At 36.2% G+C, this 6000-nt stretch overlaps 1 long non-coding RNA gene across 1 annotated transcript; it reads right to left on the bottom strand.

Moving 5' to 3' along the window:
- Positions 1 to 3507: 3507 nt before the first annotated feature.
- Positions 3508 to 5272, bottom strand: LOC140225862 (uncharacterized). The gene is made up of 2 exons (XR_011900746.1): positions 4662 to 5272; positions 3508 to 3733 (listed from the first exon to the last, which is right to left on the bottom strand). It is a non-coding gene; the product is annotated as an uncharacterized lncRNA (long non-coding RNA).
- Between the last annotated feature and the right edge of the window lie 728 nt (positions 5273 to 6000).

The raw sequence follows: 6000 nt of genomic DNA, 5'->3' as shown, positions 1-6000 counted from the left end.
GTATTAAAACAGTATGTTTGTTTTTTCCAAGGGCACAATTATTGAGAAAATAATCATGTAACATTGCAAGAACCTACATTTTGGGAGCTTGTAAGGTCCAATCTCAAAAAAATATGTGTTAATAAATTAAAGATTTCAATTGTTGTGTTCGATCAGAGCAGGAAAACAAAGAAGATAATAAAAGTATGATTTCAGATGTCTATTTTTCCTCACTTTAAAAAATTGCTGGAATGAGGTAGTTACAAATAAATGGTTGGCAACTAGGTTTAGCTAAATGTCCCTCTGTGCCTGTTTTCCACATAAGACGGGGCAAAAACTGTATTTTTCAGTTTCAAGAGAGCTCTTCAAAAATTCTAATTCTAACGATAAAATCTCCTGCATCACAATGGAAAAGTTACACCGATCTATATGTATTTTTGAAGAAAGAAAACTGCAATTTTATGAACATTTGGAAATTTCATTCTAGATGAACAGCCTGAAATCTAGGGAATTTTTTTTCAACAGATAAAATTTGTACATCAAGTGTAAATAGAATCTGAGAGCTGAAGGGTCACCACCTCTTTGAATTGACACCAAATGACCCATTATACAATTCAAATGCATGGGATACAGAATAATGCTGTTTAATTGTCTGTTTTCAGTTTTTTGGAGCGCTTCCTACACCTCAGCCTGCTCCTCTTTATTCTGGATTCAGAAAGCGGCTACTATCCTATGACATGGCTGTCAGTTTCTCATCTGAGCAGTCAAGCGATAGGAAATTAGCAGCAACTACAAATCATCTGGTTTTGAGAACTTCACCATGAGTCACCTCAAAACAAAATCATCACAAGAAGTTGTAGTGTGTTCAGAGTAAATAAACATATACCTAGTTCTCCTAAATTTTTTATCTGTGACCAGAAATTATCTAAGAAATTTAAAGTGGCGTGAAGTTCAAATAGCTACCCCTTACATTCATTCCTCTAATTCTAAATGAGAAAATAAATGAAAGTGTAAGTGCTGTGTTTAAAGTATCCTAAGTAGCTTCATCGGTGTTTTTATTCAGCTTATATTTCTGATGAAGGATTAACTGAATTTGGTGAGTCGTTACCATCATATTTTCTTCTTGCATCCAATTTTGCCACAAGTAACCATCAACAGCTGAGTCCCCAAATTTGTTCATTAAAGTATTAAAAGAATACTTTTTACAAAACCCTCTCTACACCTTGCAAGAGTTTTTAAATTTGTAAGAGAACTCTTTTTTGTAACTTTTTCTAATGTGACTTGTATTGAGCCTTTGTGTTCAGGGTAATGTACTAATCTTTACAAATAGCAAAATAACAGATTATGTAAAATGCAAAAGTGCCCTTGAAATTGAATAAATATTGCATTTTTTTCTGAGTTTGTTGGCTCCTTAAGTCTAAATGATGTACTTACATTTTTATTTTGTTTTACCAGCATTTATTTGTGTGTACATTGTCATGAAGCGCACCGCAACTATTTCAGGTGTCAAGGAAAGGCTTTCTTTTCCTCTTTGAAAAATGTGCAAATTGGTAGAGTGCCAAACATCTAAAATCCACACCCTGATTGACAATGATGTTTTGAATGTAGTAAATATGTAAACTTGAAGATCAATTATTTTTCTCTTTCTTTGGAGAAGTCTTGCAGAATTTTTCGCTCTGAGAGAAGAAAATCTACTCATGCATGTAAAACTTGACTTTTTATTAATTTACATTTTTCATCCAATTCCACTGTTTTCTAATTGCCTAAAGTATGTTTTACTTTTTTTCGCCAAAAATAATTTAATGACTAGATCGGGGGAAAAAAGTCTGTACCGAGTGGTCTGCATCACCCTCTAAAATGTCGCACCACAGGACTGCAGCTAACAAGCCTCGTGCCTATACTGAAGCTGCTAACATCTACAGGGCCCTTCCTATGATTGTCGCAAAGGTTCTTCACTAACTTAATCTGTTTTGCTCATTGATCCCAATGGACAGCCTTGAGACCATCTTTCATAAATCTGTGGTTGCCGTTCGTTTTTCTACAACTGGAAGTTTTCCCTCCAAAAAGTGACCAAGAAGCTGTAAAAAAATCGTTTGAAGAAAACTTGCTCTCCATATTTTCCTAGAGTAGTAGAAAAAGGAACGAAAAATTTCTCAGCAGATACTCAAGCAATGTGCAAAATCTTGAAAGCTTTTGAAAAATCTTATGCTTGAGGATTTTGCATCTTATTCAGGTGAGAGTATGCATTTGAGCTGAATGAAACTGGAAAAAATCTGGATATTTTTAAGAATTCTCACTATAGTTAAAAGAGGCCCCCCTGACAAATTCCCCTAAAAATAGGATAGGTAATTTACTTGCATATTATTTATTACAAAGGCGTTTGAGGCCTTCAGTTTCAGGTTTAAATGTTGTGAACTCATCTTTAAATAGCTTTGATACATGTACAGATATTAATGTTCAAATTACTTTTGATAGTGGAATTTTTTTATTTTGGCTGAATTGAATGAAGATTTGTTGAGACTTTGCGACCAGGAGTTGAAAATGCCCGAGCAAGTGCAGGCGGGAAGAGGAAAAATTTTAAACTTTAAAAGTTTAAAGTCAAAGGTCATATCTAAGAAAAAAAAATTGTCATTTAGCAATCGGTGGGAAATTTTATGGAAAGCCGGAGGGCAAGTGTTAAGGGGGTAGTCTACCCAAACCATCTCATTTTTTTTTTTTTTTTTTTTTTTTTTTTGGTGCATTTCAACAGTATACTTTGTCTGGAAAACAGGAAAAAGTGATCAGATCATCACCTTTTTTTTAGGCTTTCACGAGCCTTGTGGGAGATATCTCGGGTTCTACAATAGCTATATACTTCTTTTTTTGTAAAAAGAAAAACTCATGATTCAGGCTACAACATGTCAGAAAAACATTTCAATATTCTTTCTTTTTCATTTTCAAAAATTATGAATAAGCTCAGATGATTAAAAATAATATAAAAAAATTAGAAATCTTTCTTTATAACAAACTTCCATTCACGAAACGAAAAATCCTTTGGACACTTTGTAATAAACATACTTAGACACATAATGAGCCGAAGAATATTGAAATTCATTCATCTAGTCTTGAGAAATCTCTGTCACAAAATGACCCTATTTTTTCAATCTTTTGTGGTTTTAAGGGGAAGGAGTGCCCCCACCCCCCCAAATTTTATTGGGGGGAATCATAGTTTGAGGTTACTACCCACCTTATGCCAAAGTTTCAAGCCAAAAGCTTAAAAACTTAACAATTTTTTTTTTTGGGGGGGGGGGGGGTAGACTACCCTCTGAAATGTGAATGTGTGGAAGATTTTGCACCCCTGTTTGCAACATTTCAAGCAGTCTCTCAGAATTACAGTTTGAGAGAGTAAATATTCTTACTAAAGGTCATTGTTGGAGTAAAATATTTTATTTATAGGTAGTTAATGACTTCTGCAAGAGGCAGGAGTGAAGGTTTCGGATTTTTCTTTCTTTAGAATGAGAGGGACCGTATACAAAGTAATGCAGCAGGTACGATGAAAGAATATTTTGTATTATTTGAATTTAAATACAGGAGTGTACTAAAGTAATACTTATCATCTAGTTGATGTAGAGCTTTTTAGACATGTTACATAAATGTAGCAAATTGTTAAAGTGTTACATCTCAGCCAGAGAATTGATCTTGTTTGGGAATCCGAAAAGAAAAGGCATCCTTCCAGCAAGACCTGAGAAGCATTAGTAGGCTGGTATCCACAATCCTAGAAAGAAGAGACCAGAAACTGTGTAATATGAAAAATAAGAACTATGAATCAAGGATATGAAAGAAATAGATTGTTGCCTGTAGCAACTTGGAGACATTCTACAAAAATGTGGTTCGAGGAGACCTAATTCACTTAGTCTCATTTGACATTCAAATGATGCATCGGTTCATGTTAACAACAGTCATAAGTTTTTCACCTGGCCTAAAGTCACCGAGGCTCAAAGACTCTTGCTGCTTTCCAAACTTGCTTGAAAAGGCACACAATTCGTCTAAGAAGCAGTTGCATTCTAGCTGTTCAGTCGAAAAGGAATTTTGAAGGTGAGAGGGCACTCAAAGGGGCCTAACATTGGCAAAAATCCTATCTTTAGAACCGGCAAAAGAAGAGAATGAACAAACGTCACATCAAATGATAGCACCATTCAACATAAATGTAAAGGTTAACCATTGCAGATATGGGACCGCTGATGAATAATGCACCCAGGTTGATATGACATTTGTTGCTTCTTTTCTTTCCCTAGTTCTAAAACAGTCATCCCTGATTGAACTTTTCACAAGTCCAACTATGAGAGTCGATTATTACTTTTAATTTCTCTACCTACAAAAGTATAATCCGGAAAACTTGCTTATCTACTCAATAAATCGCCCTGAATCGCAACCGTGTGAATGGGTATAACTCTGCATGGATAAATCTTAGGGATGCAAATAGAGCTTGAAAAAGAGTAAATAGCTGTTGGCAGTATACAATGCCAAACTGGTTCAGCAGGATTGAAGTTTTAATCATTGCTGCATGGATTTCGGCAAGAAGTTCCAATCATTGATGCTGGAAAAAAATCTTCATGCTATCCTTTAACATCTGCTGCAGATTCAGTTCTAAGTAAGTAGATACAAAACTTGTGAAATATTTACGAGTTCAGGATATTACATACCTGTGCATGTCATGTTTCCATCATTTGTGGGTACAGTTTCTTGAAAGGAAATCCTTAGATGTTGCACAATTATTTAGCTGGATGAATAAAAGTACAAAGTAGGTAATTCAAATTCACCCCAGATTCACGACTGTAAAATATTCCCACAACACTTCAGCACTCTGATGAAATTGTTTTCTTTTCGATAAAATCTTCGTTCAAATACAAATCATCTAACCTCACATTGAACACACTTTGATAACAACAGAACCCGATCTCAGGTCTCCGAGGCTAGGAAAGGAATTTCATCCATCGCCGGCCGAACTTCCTTACTTTCCTCAAGGGGGGGGAGGGAAGCGACCAGATGTAAACAAACGTCACAGCATGCTATCTCTCTCTTACACATTGAGCCGCCCATAAAGAAATCGGTCTGCATAAATTCGGGTATATTTTTGCAAATAATACCCACAAATTTGGTATCATTCTACTCAGAATGTATGCTGCTACGCGTATTCGGTCGATTTTTTGCATGAATTTCAAGTCTTAGTTAATTATTCACTCTCAAAGACTCGCTCACGTAGCAGCGCGACGTGGTGGCGGTTTCTGTCCCTAAATCGCTAGAGATTCACCTTAAAATACAAGAGGAGAAAGGTAAGGCCTTGTCTCCACGGGACGTTTTCATAGGATTTGTCCCAAGTTCGAATCGCAGGAATGAAACTTCTGGGATTTTTCCCAGTTACCGTCTCCGCGGGACGGGGCTCATACAGTCCTGCGACTAGTTTGCGCGAGAAGATAAATTAGATAAAGTCGAGTATTTAACCGGGATTAAAATATAATTGCACTCAATTGACAATTATACACATTATTTTAACGAAACAAACATTAACAATGGAGTAATGAATAAAATATCGCACAATTCGTTTCACTTCTTCCTCTCCTCTCAATGGGTCCTAGGGGTACAAGTACCATACTTGGTACTGGGAAAAATATTGATTACCTCAATATTTTCTCAACTTCGTAAGTGGAATTTAACGCTGGGACAAATCTCGTGAAACGGCCCGTGGAGACAAGGCCTAAAGAAAAAAGTAAAAACATTTAGAGCGAAAAGAATCACTCTCAGAAATGGGCAACCACTGTTTGACCAGTTATTCCGATTAATCAGTCCACTGCCCCTTCTTTTATATCGACACAATTCCCCTTTACCTGCACTTCTCTGTAATATACCGTCAAAAAAAGGCAGCGTTCGGCCCGCAGTCCGGACAAGAAAACTTCTAAAAGTCAAAGTTCTAAAATGAGCCACACGCTTCATATAGGTATTGTTCATATATTCTCGCGGAGCGCCCTAACTCCTGTGCAATCC

Source organism: Bemisia tabaci, unplaced genomic scaffold, assembly GCF_918797505.1.
Source record: "Bemisia tabaci unplaced genomic scaffold, PGI_BMITA_v3".
Lineage (NCBI taxonomy): Eukaryota > Metazoa > Arthropoda > Insecta > Hemiptera > Aleyrodidae > Bemisia > Bemisia tabaci.
This window is presented reverse-complemented; position numbering and strand designations above follow the sequence as displayed.